Below are 14686 nucleotides of genomic sequence, written 5' to 3'. Positions count from 1 at the left end.
AAGTCCTATACTGCTTAATCACCAATTCATATATATTTAATTCTTTTTTGTTCATCATCATTATATGACATTTTAATGATGTATTTTTTACTTCATAATAATGATTTCGTGTCTCTTTAAAAAAAAATGAGTATTAATACATAGGCTGCAGAGAGAATATTAGGAACAAAACAACCACACAGGATCAATCGGTCCATTGATGGACACTGTCTGAGCACCTACTATGAGCAAGGCACCTAGGACAGAGCTTTCCTAAGTGGTGCACTAAGGCATACTCCTCAGCAGCAGGAGGTGGGAGGTGCTGAGGTATTGGTGCCCGCATCATCAGGGCATAGGGTGGGCCCCTGGCCAAGAGCTCTGCCCATGAGCTGTTTTATTCACTTACACCAAGACTTAGCTAAGAGAGCTTCCAAAGCTGGAGAAACAAAATAGACACATTTTAAACTTTGAATAAAAACTCATGGTTTAAGTAACATCAGAAGACAAGAATATGAATTATGATACACAGTACATTTAATTGTCAGATTAGTGCTATCAAGAGAATATTCTATGAGAAGAGAAGAAGAATGAGGCTGTGTGACTTGGGATGGTTTCATGGAGTAAGTAGAAATTTAGCCTAAGCATAGAGGAAAGGTCATGCATGTATGCTAAGTCACTTCAGTCATGTCTGACCCTTTGCGATCCCATGGACTGTAGCTCACCAGGCTCCTCTGTCCATGCAATTTCCCATGGCAAGTGGGTTGCCATGCCCTCCTCCAGGGGATCTTCCTGACTCAGGAATCGAACCACGTCTCTTATGGCTCCAGCATTGGCAGGCAGTTTCTTTCCAGTGGTAAAGGAAAGGTCAGAAGAATGCAAAAGGGCTTCCCAGTGGAGGGAACAATGCAACCAAAGCACAAGAAAGGGAGAGAATGCCCAGAAGAGCAGTAGCCCGCGATGTATAGAATGTGGTTTCACATCAGGAAGTAGCAGGAAGTGAAGCTGGGATGAGACTATGGGAAGATGCCTATAGACTGGGCACAAGAGATCATACTCTCCTGTTCATTCATCCATTCATGTATTCAGTGTATCATCACTGAGATCCTACTAAGTGCAGGAACTATCCTACGTGCTGGGGATACAGCAGTAAACAAGACAGAAATCCCTGCCCTCATGGCATTTACAATCAACTGAAGGATGAGATGGCTGGATGACATCACCAACTCAATGGACATGAGTTTGAGTAAACTCCGGGAGTGGGTGATGGACAGGGAGGCATGGTGTGCTGCAGTCCACAGGGTCACAAAGACTTGGACACAACTGAGCAACTGAACTGAACTGAAGGATACAACTTATAAGCAGGATAAAAAAGTGAAGCACACTGTCTAATAGATGATTAAGTGCAGTAGAGAAAGACAAAGAGGAGGAGCAGGAAGGCCAGAGTGAAAGTGGGATTTGCTATATATTAAATAAGGTAACCAGGGAGGTCTCCCTAATAAGTCAATATTTAACTGAAGCTTTAAAGCAGCGGTCCCCAGCCTTTTTGGCACCAGGGGCCATTTCACGGAAGACAGTTTTTTCACGGACTGGGATAGGAGTAGGGGGACAGTCTCAGGATGATTCAAGTGCATCACATTTATTGGGCACTTTATTTCTATTATTATTACATCAGCTGCACCTTCAGTCATCAGGCATTAGATCCCAGAGTTTGGGGACCCCTCCCTTAAATGGAGTGAAAGAGTTAGTCATGCTGCTCTCTGAGGAAAGAACATCTAGACTTTGGGAACAGCTAGCACAAAGGCTGTGAGGTAGGGGTGTATGGGCACATTTGAAGAACAGTGGGAAAATCAATGTAGCTGGACCGGAATGGGTGATGGGAGGGAACGGAGTAAAAGAGCCCAGAGGGGAACACAGAACCCACTTATAAGGCTTTACAGAATGCCATGAGATTTTGGCTTTTATTCTGCGAGAGATGGGAAAATCATTGGTGTGTGTTGAGCACAGGGGAATGTTTGTTACTTATCCAACATGTTGATCACGAAGTCAGAAGTAAATCAATCTTGGGATCAAAGTGCTGCCACTTTCCCACCCTCCCTGGGGCCTAAATATTTGCCCGAAATTCAAGTGTTATGGGAGAGTGACATATGGTGCCAGTTGCTGGCTGTGCCTCCCTTTGAATTTCAGTCCTTGAACCATCAGAAGGAGATTGAAACAGGGCTGGTGTTCACAGAGGCTCATGACAATGGTGTGCTGGCGATCTCCATGGGCATTGGAGAGCCCACTGAAGAATTTAACTGAAGGAAAGATCAGGCTCTTAAAGAGGTGGTTTAAGAAGTTTAAGCTATTAGTGGTTCAGGGAATGGAACAGAAAAGAGGCCAGTGGAAACCTTGGGCAATGTAGTTCAGGTGTGAGCTGAGCTCAGTGGTAACTGAAGAAAGAGGTTACAGATGGCAGATATATTTTGAAAGAAGAATTAAGAGAACTTAATGGTTCACTGAATATAGAGTGTAAAAGAGAAAAAGAAATCATATATGACTGATTTTTCAAGGTTAGATGCTAGAAAAGTGGAAATAATTTTATCAGAAAGTGCTGAAGTCAGAAGAATATTTTTTCTTTTTTTAATCTTCATTTTTTCTTAAGTTGGGAAGTTTAAAATAGAAGAAATCATAGGATTGAGAACTGTTTATTTTCCTTTGTTTGAAGCTTGAGTGACAGACTCCTAACTGGTGTGGTGGGGGGAGGGGGACCTGAGGCATTGTCTAGAGTCCATGATTTTTCATCTGCGCTCCCCAGGTGCCTAAGAGTTCTCCTCAAGATTTCAGGGGATGCTGGTCTGCTGAGGTGGGGCCCCCTGGGCTTCAGTCAGAGCTACTTTTGCTCTGATCTCTTTACATATTTGACTTTCAGTGATATTTCCCCCACATTCCGAATAACACATTACTGACAGGTGACCAAGATTTCAAGTCAGATGTTTTCTGAGGCAACTCACTGCAGCAGTCAACATTTTCCATTGCCTCATTGTTACTCTTCCTTATAGTCTCCCTTTGTATTGTGTCCGAAGTTGCCCCAATTGGTTCTTTAAAATGTTACAGAACAAGCTCCATCCCTTGCTCCTCCATGACACTTATCATTTTGCCCACTTCCCTGGTGGCTCAGATGGTAAAGAATCTGCCTGCAATGTAGTGCAGGATACCCAGGTTTGATCCCTGGGTCGGGAAGATCCCCTGGAGAAGGGAATGGCTACTCACTCCAGCATTCTTGCCTAGAGAATTCTTGCCATAGACAGAGGAGCCTGGTGGGCTACAGTCCATGGGATTGCAGAGTCGGACACAACTGAGTGACTAATTCTTTGACCGCACAGTGAATACCCAGAATTGACCAAACTGTGACACTGTGACAGAGACTCAAATCCCATCATGGCAGCTTGACCCAGACCCGATACCTCCAAAGTCCTAACAGAAGAACAGGCTGGAACCAAGTTCCCTAGCTAAAAAAATTTAGGCTGGCTAGAACAACCATGGAGCAGACATACCTGAATAGAAATTCAAAGAAAATGTTCCAAATACAGGCTTGTCTTTTAAAAGAACAAACTAAAATTAGCCCAAACGTTACAAACACCTGCTATGTGAAAGCCAGTGTACTTGGCATGAGTCAAATCAAATACTTGTAGAACTAACTGTGTTTGGTTCCCGTAATTGCTGTGTGCTTTGAGTTCTGAGTCTATTTCAGGAGAGTTCAGAGAGGTCAGAAAGCATCACTAGCACAGTTAAGTGAACTACAAGAGAATAAAAAGTCAGGTCTGAAATAGTCATCATCGCCAATCCTATCCTTTTTGAGTGTTTCAGAGGTGAGCTTTCAACAGGCAGGTGCCATCAAAAAGACTAATTTTGTTCCAGATGTTGTCTGCCAGCTTTATCTCTCGACACTGAGGTTATGATGATGGTTCATTTTTAAGAGGTCAAAGGCGATTTTCCAGGTCTAAGGGAAAAATGCCTTTTATCAAATATAAAACCAGAAATTGGTAGTATGTGCCTTTATAAATTTAGAATAACCCTGATTAAGCCTGTTTTTCAAATTGACAACGTAATTCCTCACAATTTGCTCTTGCTCCGGTCTCATTTTTAAAATATAAGCTATGATTCACACACACACATACACGCTAATCTTTCTTTCCTAGAAAACAGCACACAAACTGTGTACACAGATTGTATTAAACATCTACACAGTGTAAGGATTTCAAGGCAGTTTGCCCAGGCATATATTCTGAATCGCACTAAATGAAATACACGGAATATAGCCTCAGGTAGAATTATTTCAAATGCAGGAAAGTTTAATCCATGCTCATCTCAAAATTAAGTTGCCAATTTCTGCTACAGTTCTTATCCTTTGCAGGCCAATATTTATGTCCTCCTGAGTATAGCAACTATCGTGGGGGGTGGGGATGCGGATGGAGGAGTGGGCATGGCACGGGGGGGGGGGTGGCATGCAGACCACATGCCAGACACAGGACTGGGCTCCATACATGTTTTTCACTCGATTCGCATCATATCTCTGCCAACTTGATATTGCTGATGCTAACTGAATAGTTTAAATACAAAACAAACTCATACCCTGTGGACCACAGCAGACTGCTCCTGGGATCAAAGAGAGATGGGAGGGAGAGGACCCTCTTATGATCCCTCAGAGCTGTAAGAAGCTTTGTACACTATGGAGTTTCATAAAAATCAACTGGTCCTCACTAGCTGATATATTTTTGATATAGAAATTTCAAGCGGTAAATAAAATGTTCATAAAAGATGAATATAAATGCCACACACATTATAGTTGCCTAGAAAACATAAACAGATTCTAAGAAAACCCTGCTAGATCAGCATCTACACCAGAGGGCCAATCAAAACCCAGCAAACCTGTCCGTCCTCCCGCCAGTGGTGTGTCAGCAAACTTTCAGGTCCCCTTCTCCTCTTTCTTGGAATTCCTTAGATGGAACCATTAGAAAAACAAACCCCTATTGCGTCAGCTTATATAACGCTCCACCTCTTGACCTCCTTTCTCCAGCCCTACAGCTAGGAGGCAAGTGTAACACACAGTAGCGTCTGTCTGGAAACACGCACGAAGGTCTCCTAAGCATCACTCTTTTCCAGCTCACCTTGCTCCTACCCATCTTACTAGGGAAATGCACATGATTTCCTAAATCAGGATACTGACTTAGTTTTTTCAAGGTATTTCTGCGGTCCACTAAGCCATGACCAAAGACCCTGGCCAAAAGTCTCTTCTGCCAGATAGCACTAAGGCAGCCTTCACAGAGAAGCGATATTTGAACCAAGGAGGTAGGATTTTGACAATCAGAGATATGAATGTATGCTGTAAAAGCAATGTGCAAAGAGGAAATGGAAAAATACACTTGATGAGGATTGGACTAGGAATGAAACTATTTCCCTTGAAAGCCAATGTGTGGGGACAGGGGCAGGCAGCGGCTTATGGAGACAGACAGAAGATTAAGTGGTTGGTAGAAGCATTCAACAATTTTATTTTGAGAGTTCATATACATGACAAGATTCTAGGCACTGCAGTACATATAAATCTGCAAGACTTCCAATGCTATTAGGAAGAGATGTCGTGTATATGCATAACTACCACATAAGGCAGAGTATAATGTGTTCCATAAAAGTGACATAATGTATTACAGGAATTCAGAGAAGGGAGAGAAGATTCTCCCCAAGAAACCCTTTTGTTGAAATACAAAATGATTTTAAATGACATATGACATATGATAAGTACTTTAAAATAGTCTGTAATGTTTTCAAATTCAGAGAAAAGCAAGCAAGAAGTTTCTCCAGGGTGATAAAATAGCTTCGTGGAGAAGACAGTTTTGGAACCGGGCTTCAGAAAGAGTATAATTTTCCACAAACATAGAGTAGAGAAAGACATCATTAGGTAAACGGGAAAGATACGATCCAACTCACAGAGGAGAAAAACACAAAGCACGTTTGAGAAAGAGCAAATCATTTGGTTGCAACACATGGCCCATGAAGAGCAGTAAGGACTTAAGACGACGAAGCTATAAACATCAAGCCCAACCACCAACCTAATGTTTGAGTCTCAGCCTGTTCACAATCTATCCCATTTTTGAACATCTGTGAATTTTAGAAATATGACAGTGTTTACAGTCTACTGGGGAAAACAGACAATTTAACAGACAGTGACAATAAATTGCAGTAAGTGCTGTGGTCATGGAAACGCAAGGTGATTTGCAACCCAGAGCGGGAATTGGAAAGCTCCCCTGCTGGGACTCCCAGCTAGACCTGCAGGAAACTGAGAGTTAGCCAGGCAGACGGGACCAAAGTTGTTCACACCAGGTGACCAGCATAGGTGCAGACCTGATGCCGGAGGGCAAGATTCGTTCTGGAAACTGCAAGAAGTTCCCCGAGCTGAAACTTAGAGGGAAAGGAGACTATCGAGGGATTAAAATGAAGAGGTTGAGGGCTGGCCTGGAAATGCTTCATTAGCGACATTAAAGAATTTGTATTTTTAAGGAATAAAGTTCTAGGCAACACGAGGGAGCCATTAAAGATGTCAGAGTGGAGAAGTGGCCTGATCATATAGACTCATTCCAGCTGCCCTAGGAGAAAGTTTTGGAGAAAGACAAGATCTGAGAAAGGTGGACCAGTAGGAACCTCGTGTGGCAATCAAGGTGGAGTCCTTGTGTCTGGTAGTAACAGCAGGAAAGGTAGGAGGTAGAAAGGTTCTAGAGAGAGTTGTTGCAGGAATGGGTCTGAGTTTGGGATTAGGGTATTTCTGAAGTATTTAGTGTAGGTGGAATCATGAGACTTTACAAAATCATCCAAGGAATAAGTGGGTCTAGTTAGCAGAAAATAATATCTGGACATAGAACCCTGAGGAAGATCAACATTTGATCAAAAGATGGAAGGGTATACTGCCTAAACAATCAAGGAAGAAAGCTATTGGAGCGAGCGGTCTCAGAAGTTATGGAAAGAGAGTGTTTGGTGGAGAGTGGCCAATATTGTCAGGTGCCACTCAGAGAAGGAAAGCACCCATTAGAATTAGCAACGTGAAGGTTCTCCCAATCACGGCAAGAAGAGTGCTCAGGAGACTGAGGGAGCTGAAACCAGACTGCAGTCAGAGAAAGAGTAAGTGGAAGGGTAATACACTTTCTTCCAAGGAATATGGTGATGAAAGAGAGGAGGGGAAAGGAGCTGTACCCAGAGGAGAGACTAGGATCCAAGGAGGATATTTATTGCCAAGACAGGAGAGACACATTTAAATGCAAGAGGAAGGAACCAGGATAGAGGTCAATGTTGAGAGTACAGTGCTGTGCTCAGTCGCTTCAGTCACATCGGGCTCTTTGCGACCCCATGGACTGTAGCCCGCCAATCTCCTCTGTCCGTGGGATTGTCCAGGCAAGAATACTGGAATGGCTTGTCGTGCCCTCCTCCAGGGGATCTTACCAACCCAGGAATCAAACCCATATCTCCAGCATCTCCTGCATTGCAGGCAGTTTCTTTATTCACTGAGAGTACAGTAGCAAGCAGGGTATTCAAATGACAAAAAGAATTGGATCCAGGGCATAATTCATTTTCAATAGGAGAAGGGATATACATTTTACTGTAACTGCATGAGAGGGCGAAAGGATGAGTGTGAATGCAGGTAATGTCTAGGCTCAGTAGCAGGTTTTAGTGAGAGCTCTGTCGGATTCCAGTTTTTTTATAAGATAGAGGAAGCAAATCATTGGTGAGGGTCAGGTGTCATCTATTTTAGAAGAACAAGGAATGGAGGGACCATGAGAGCAACACAGTCGGACTGGCATTCAGCTTTGAGGGCTCAGCTGAGGTTAGAGGCCACCATATGGTCTGTTTAGTCGTGAGTTTTTTCCAGTCATTCTCAGCAGCTTCTGTTTAGCCACAGGGAGATAGAGTTGGATTTAACCACAGCTGTAGATTTTACCTAGGTTATGAATAAACAGCAGTGATGACTCAGTGTAGTACTACAAAATGTTCATCTAAATGGGGTGTCCCAGTGGTATAGGATGTACAGAAGGAAGCCATATTAATTAGGGTAAGTAGTGATACTTGGTGTAAAAAAACTCCCTCTTCCAAACTGAGTGGCTTAATACAATAGACTGTTTTTCACGCCTATAAAGTTCAAAGACAAGCAAAGGGTTGTCTTCCATGTGCTGCTTTAGGAGGGGGTTCCTCCTATCCAGTGACTCTCATGCCCTGGGAATTTGGACCCCCAACCCCACTCCCAGGGAGGGACTTTTGCATCCGGCTGGCAGACCAAGTAGGGAGAGAACGCAGAGGATTCTGGAGTTTTAATGCTCTGGCTCTAGAGGTAGCCCTCACCACAGCCACTCACAGACCACTGGCTTACCACAGGGTCGCATGGAAACAGTTTCACTAAGCATCTGCCCTCACTGCGATAGAGGCACAGAGTCAAGTTAGGAGGTTTCATAGGCTTGAGACTGAACAAGACAAAAGGTAGTCCAAACGAAAATGAACGCACAATGATTTTTCTGAGAAAATTAGTAGAATTGGTGATTACATAGTTCAAGGATGATAAACAAGGTTCTGTGTAAAGCATGACATTAAAAGGAATTATGAGGTTAAATCCAGGGTCAAAAACAAAATAAAAAAAAAAAAATCCAGGGTCAGTGAGACCTACCCAAACCATCCTAATTAAAGATATGACCCCTTCCCCCAACATTTTTCATCTCCTCTTACATGGCCCAGTTTGTTTTCATTTTTTTATATATCCTTTTTTTAAATTTTTTATTTTGTATAGGGATAGACAAAGGCCTGGCGTGCTGCAGTCCATGGGGTTGCAAAGAGTCAGACACAAATGAGCTACTGAACAATAGCAACAACATAGGGATATAGCCGATTCACAATGTTGTGATGTTTCAGAAGAATAGCAAAGGGACTCAGCTGTACACACACATGCACCCATTCTCCCCCAGACTTCCCTCCCATCCAGGCTGCCACGTAACACTGAGCAGCATTCTGTGTGCTGCACAGTCGGTCCTTGTTGGTCTTCCATTTTAAATACAGCAGTGTGTACATCTCCATTTGTTTTCATATCACTTATGATTTACTATGTCCGTGTACTACCACTAGGTAATTTACTGATCTGGTAGAGTCTTTCTCCTTCTGCTCTAATGTGAGCAGGGATTTTCCAGTATTATTTTTCAGTTTCCTCAGTGCCTGAAACAATGTCTGGCATGAGGATGGTCATTCTTGAATGACCAAATGTCAGGAGATTTAACAAGGCCCTTCACAATGAAGTTGGTGCTTCTCTTGTGGCTCAGCCGGTAAAGAATCCACATGCAATGCAGGAGACCAGGTTTCGATCCCTGGGTTGGGAAGATTCCCTGGAGAAGGGAAAGGCTACCCACTGCAGTATTCTGGCCTGGAGAATTCCATGGACTGTATAGCCCGTGGGGACGCAAAGAGTCGGACATGACTGAGTGACTTTCACTTTCACTTTCATGGTGAGGTTAAGTTGACGTGGGACATGCACACATGTAATTTGGCTTAGCTGCAGAAAGGGAAGAAAGACTCAAACATCCCGACAGATTCAGAGTTGGCTCTCTGGAGGAAGAGTAGACTCAGGGAGATCATATATGAAGTAAAAGGACATATTTGGTTTTAGAAATATCATTTGAAATGAAGGTAAAATATCCAGGTGGAGATATTCAGCAATTCACTGAAAACCTAGAGCCTGGGTTTAGCTAAAACATTCAGAATTGAAGTTGCAGGACAAAGATAAGTGCCTAAGGGTAAGAAGATGGAAAGTCATTCAATGGGCAACAAAATTTGGGGGAACAGAGAAATAATCATTTTACTCCTCACAATCTTTCCCCTCTTCACATCCTATCTCCCAAGTGATAGCTAAAACACAAGGAAAATGATGTTGTTGTGCTCAGACAATCGTGCCCACCAGGGTTCTCTGTCCATGGGATTTTCCAAGTAAGAATACTGGAGTGAGTTGCCATTCCTACTCCAGGGGATCTTCCTGACCCAAGGATTGAACCCAGGTCTCTTACATCTCCTGCAGTGGCAGGCAGATTCTTTACCACTAGCGCCACCTGCAAAGCCCATGGATAATGATAATACTGGGGTTTCCCTGCTAACTCAGTTTGTAAAGAATTCACCAGCAATGCAGGAAACCCTGGTTCAATTCCTGGGTCCAGAAGGTCCCCTGGAGAAGGGATAGGCTAGCCACTCCAGTATCCTCAGGCTCTTCCCTGATGGCTCAGATGGTAAAGGATCCGCCTGCAATGCAGGAGACCTGGTTGGATCCCTGGGTTGGGAAGATCCCCTGGAAAAAGGCATGGCAACCCACCCCAGTATTCTTGCCTGGAGCATCCTATGGACAGAGGAGCCTGGAGGGCTACAGTCCAGGGGTCTCAAAGAGTCAGATGGACAGAAGAGCCTGGCGGACTACAGTCCATGAGGTCTCAAAGAGTCGGACATGATTGAGCGACTAAGCATGCAGCACAATGATAACACTTGGTAAAAATCTGAGTCAAAGAAAGCAAATACTAGATGACCCAAAGTGTCTACAATTCGAACTTTCAACAAATAACCATTACTTGATGTTTAATTGCTATTCTAAATGTTTTCTTTTGAATTTAATCTAAATTAGATATTATGAAATTTAATAGAAAATAAGCAAAAATATTAATGCCGTATTTACATGTTAAAATACTTAGAAATACTGAAGATAATAGCCAAGCTCCACACCAACTGACAATTAGGGATTTTTAATAAAGAAATGTCCAAGTTCCAGTGATGACTTCTCTTCATAGAACAGTTAAGTTGATACTGAGCTCATGCTTCCTCCTATCTCATCATCAGATGGGAACTTACCCAGTGACCCCAACATGATTGTGATAAAAATCAATTTTTCAATCCATATTCAATCCATAAGACAAAAAGGTATGTTCTTATATTTTTGATATGTTTTTCCAATTTTTCTTCATGAAACATTGACTGGAATGACAGTAAGACACTGCACATAGCCCCATATTTTTCTATCCCCATTAGAGTAATATGGGACATATTATACTTTTTAAAAATTCAAATAAGATCAGTTTAAAAGTAGTTTTGGAGGCTAATTGTTATATAAAACTTTAATATCCACAGACTTTCCAAAATTGATAGAATGTAAGAATCTGAACCTCTAGAGAGTTTTAGAATATTTCAAACACTTTAACAAATATTAAAAAAAACTGAACAGTTTTCTTGTAGATAACCAAAATATAAAAATGATTTCCCTGGTTTACTTTTTATAATACATTTCAATCAAGTGAGTGTGGATAATTCAGTATAATTATCTGAAGTGATTATTTAGAACCTAAGATAGAAAATAAGGTAAAATAAAAGTTTTCAATTTACAAAATTCTCATTTTCAGAAGTTCATTTACAAGTCATTTATTTTGAATGCTTGGTGTATGACTCCATGCTGGGGAAAATATACACAATGGTTGTTTTTCTTTTTTTTTAGGTTAGCCTTCAAAAAATGTTTAACCAACAATTATTATTGAAATATTTTTAATAAAAGGTTTAAAAGGCATTATTTTTATGTTAAATAGGTTCTTTTTTCTTTTTTAATTAATTATTTTTATTGGGGAATAGTCTCTTTACAATGTTGTGTTCGTTTCTGCTGTACAATGATGTGAATCAGCTATACATACACATAATCCCCGTTCTTGTACAAGGAGAAAATACAGTAATACAAAAGAGTATAACATTTTAAATAGTTGGAAAATACTGGTCTCCTAAGAAAATAGGTTAGTGTCGTCATCAAGGACACGGAATCTAAAGGTCAGGGTTCAGATCCATCGTTTGTCACTCAAGGCAATTTACTCAACGTCTCTGTGTTTCATTTGTTCATCTATAAAATGAAAATAATAACAGGACATTCTTCATAGTTTCCTGAAAGAATTTTAATGTCTTATATTAAATGGAAAGCACTTGAAACCTTTTCCTCATTCACAGTAGACTCAAAAGAGTCATAATATTATTATTCTGCCCATATTTTTGTGTAATGAAATGCACAAATTAATAAAAGATAGATGCTGCTAGAATGAAAATATGGTGAAAGCTAACACTTATCTTTCAAGCCAATTCTATGGAAGCCAAGAGATACCCAAATGAAAATACATGTACCACTGTGCTGCTTAGAAATTTTGTGCAATCTTATGAAACTCTGAAATAGAAAGCAAAGCAAGAAAAAAGCATATTTTTTAAAAACATTCCAATTTTAGATGTATAAGCTTCATTCCAAAGAAAGCAGGCTTTTAAATATACACTAAATTATCTCACCATGTCTTCAGGGTCAAATTGTTCATCTGATTATGTATTCAGTTCAGTTCAGTTCAGTCGCTCAGTCGTGTCCGACTCTTTGCAACCCCATGAATCACAGCACACCAGGCCTCCCTGTCCATCACCAACTCCCAGAGTTCACTGAGACTCACGTCCAACGAGTCAGTGATGCAATCCAGCCATCTCACCCTCCATCGTCCCCTTCTCCTGCCCCCAATCCCTCCCAGCATCAGAGTCTTTTCCAATGAGTCAGCTCTTCCCTGAGGTGGCCAAAGTACTGGAGTTTCAGCTTTAGCATCATTCCTTCCAAAGAACTCCCAGGGCTGATCTCCTTCAGAATGGACTGGTTGGATCTCCTTGCAGTCCAAGGGACTCTCAAGAATCTTCTCCAACACCACAGTTCAAAAGCATCAATTTTTCGGCGCTCAGCTTTCTTCACAGTCCAACTCTCTCATCCATACATGACCACTGGGAAAACCATATCCTTGACTAGACAGACCTTTGTTGGCAAAGTAATGTCTCTGATTATGTATTAGAATATGCTTTATCTTAAATATCTCTGAGCTTTAAGAATAAAAAGAAGCCTCAGTAACATTATAAAAAGACCATATCCAAAGACAAGTTAAAAATCAGTGAGATAAACCTGTTTATAGAAGGTTTATAGAAGGTCTACCAAACTAACACTAAAATTACAGGCTTTTAACACTTTAAAAAAAATGTTCTTCTGGTTGGTAGTGGTTTAGTCACTAAGTCATGTCCAACTCTTGGGACCCCATGGACTGTAGCCCTCTGGGCTCCTCTGTCCATGGGATTCCCCAAGAAAGAATACTGGAGTGCGTTGCCATTTCCTTCTCTATGGCATCTTCCCCACCCAGGGATCGAACTCATGTCTCCTTCATTGCAGGCTGATTCTTTAACACCAAGCGACCAGGGAAGCTCGATAAAATTAAAGGCTTTTAACATTTTAAAAAAAAAGTCTTTCTATTTCTGTCAAAATGAAAAGAAAAAAGACCTCTAACATTAGGGAGATTTTCATCTTTTAAGATTTGATCAATTAAAAATATGTTCATTCTTCAATTTAAAATGGAAACAGAAAAAAGAGATCAAGGCAGTTTCTGACACCACAGACCTCTGGTGTCAGCTGTTGTAGTTCAGTTGCTAACGTTTTTCAGTCGCTCAGTCATGTCTGAGTCTGCGACCCCAAGGACCCAGACTTCCCTGTCCTTCACTATATCCCTGAATTTGTTCAAACTCATGTCCATTGAGTCAGTGATGCCATCCAACCATATCCTCTGTCATCCCCTTCTCCTCCAGCCTTCAATCTTTCCCAGCATCAGGGTCTTTTCTAATGAGTCAGCTCTTAACAGGAGAAGGCAATGGCACCCCACTCCAGTACTCTCGCCTGGAAAATCCCATGGACAGAGGAGCATGGTGGGCTGCAGTCCATGGGGTTGCTAAGGGTCGGAACAACTGAGTGACTTCACTTTCACTTTTCACTTTCATGCATTGGAGAAGGACATGGCAACCCACTCCAGTGTTCTTGTCTGGAGAATCCCAGGGACGGGGGAGCCTGGTGGGCTGCCGTCTATGGGGTCGCACAGAGTCAGACACGACTGAAGTGACTTAGCAGCAGCAGCAGCTCTTAACATAAGGTGGCCAAAGTATTGGAGCTTCAGCTTCAGCATCAGTCCTTCCAATGAATATTCAGTACTGATTTCCTTTAGGATTGACTGGTTTGATCTCCTTGCAGTACAAGGGACTCTTAAGAGTCTTCTCCAACAGCACAGTTCAAAAGCATCAATTCTTCAGCAATAAGTTGTAATTAGTGACAAATGTAGAGGTATTCTGAGAGAGTCCCATCTTTTCCTTTCTCCAGTCTCTTTTTAGGGAAGAGAAAACACTAACTTCTGCTCCTTTATTATTAATATGGGGCTTCCCAGGTGGTCCTAGTGGTCAAGAAGTGGCCTGCCGATGCAGGAGACTTGAGAGGCAGGTACCATCTCTGAGTCAGGAAGATACCCTGAAGGAGGGCACAGCAACCCACTCCAGCATTCTTGCCTGGAAACTCCCATGGACAGAGAAGCCTGGAGGGCTACAGCTCACAGGATCACAAAGAGCCGGAAAAGACTGAAGCGACTTAGCCGCAGCAGGATTAATACATTGTGACTACCTGCTCTCTTCTACATGGCCAGATGGTGGCGCTGTGGTACCATTTGTCGAGATTTTAGCTTCGTTGGTTCAGTCTTGTATAAGCAATAGTATTTTGTGGAAAACTCTCAAGCCCTCTTTTAAAAACTATTTTAAATGTACTTTATTCTTCTCTTTAGCGATACGTAAGGTTGACATTTAAATTCATTGGTTA

This window comes from Bos indicus, chromosome 6 (genome assembly GCF_029378745.1).
Source record: "Bos indicus isolate NIAB-ARS_2022 breed Sahiwal x Tharparkar chromosome 6, NIAB-ARS_B.indTharparkar_mat_pri_1.0, whole genome shotgun sequence".
Classification (NCBI taxonomy): Eukaryota; Metazoa; Chordata; class Mammalia; order Artiodactyla; family Bovidae; genus Bos; species Bos indicus.
Note: the sequence above shows the minus strand (reverse complement) of the source record.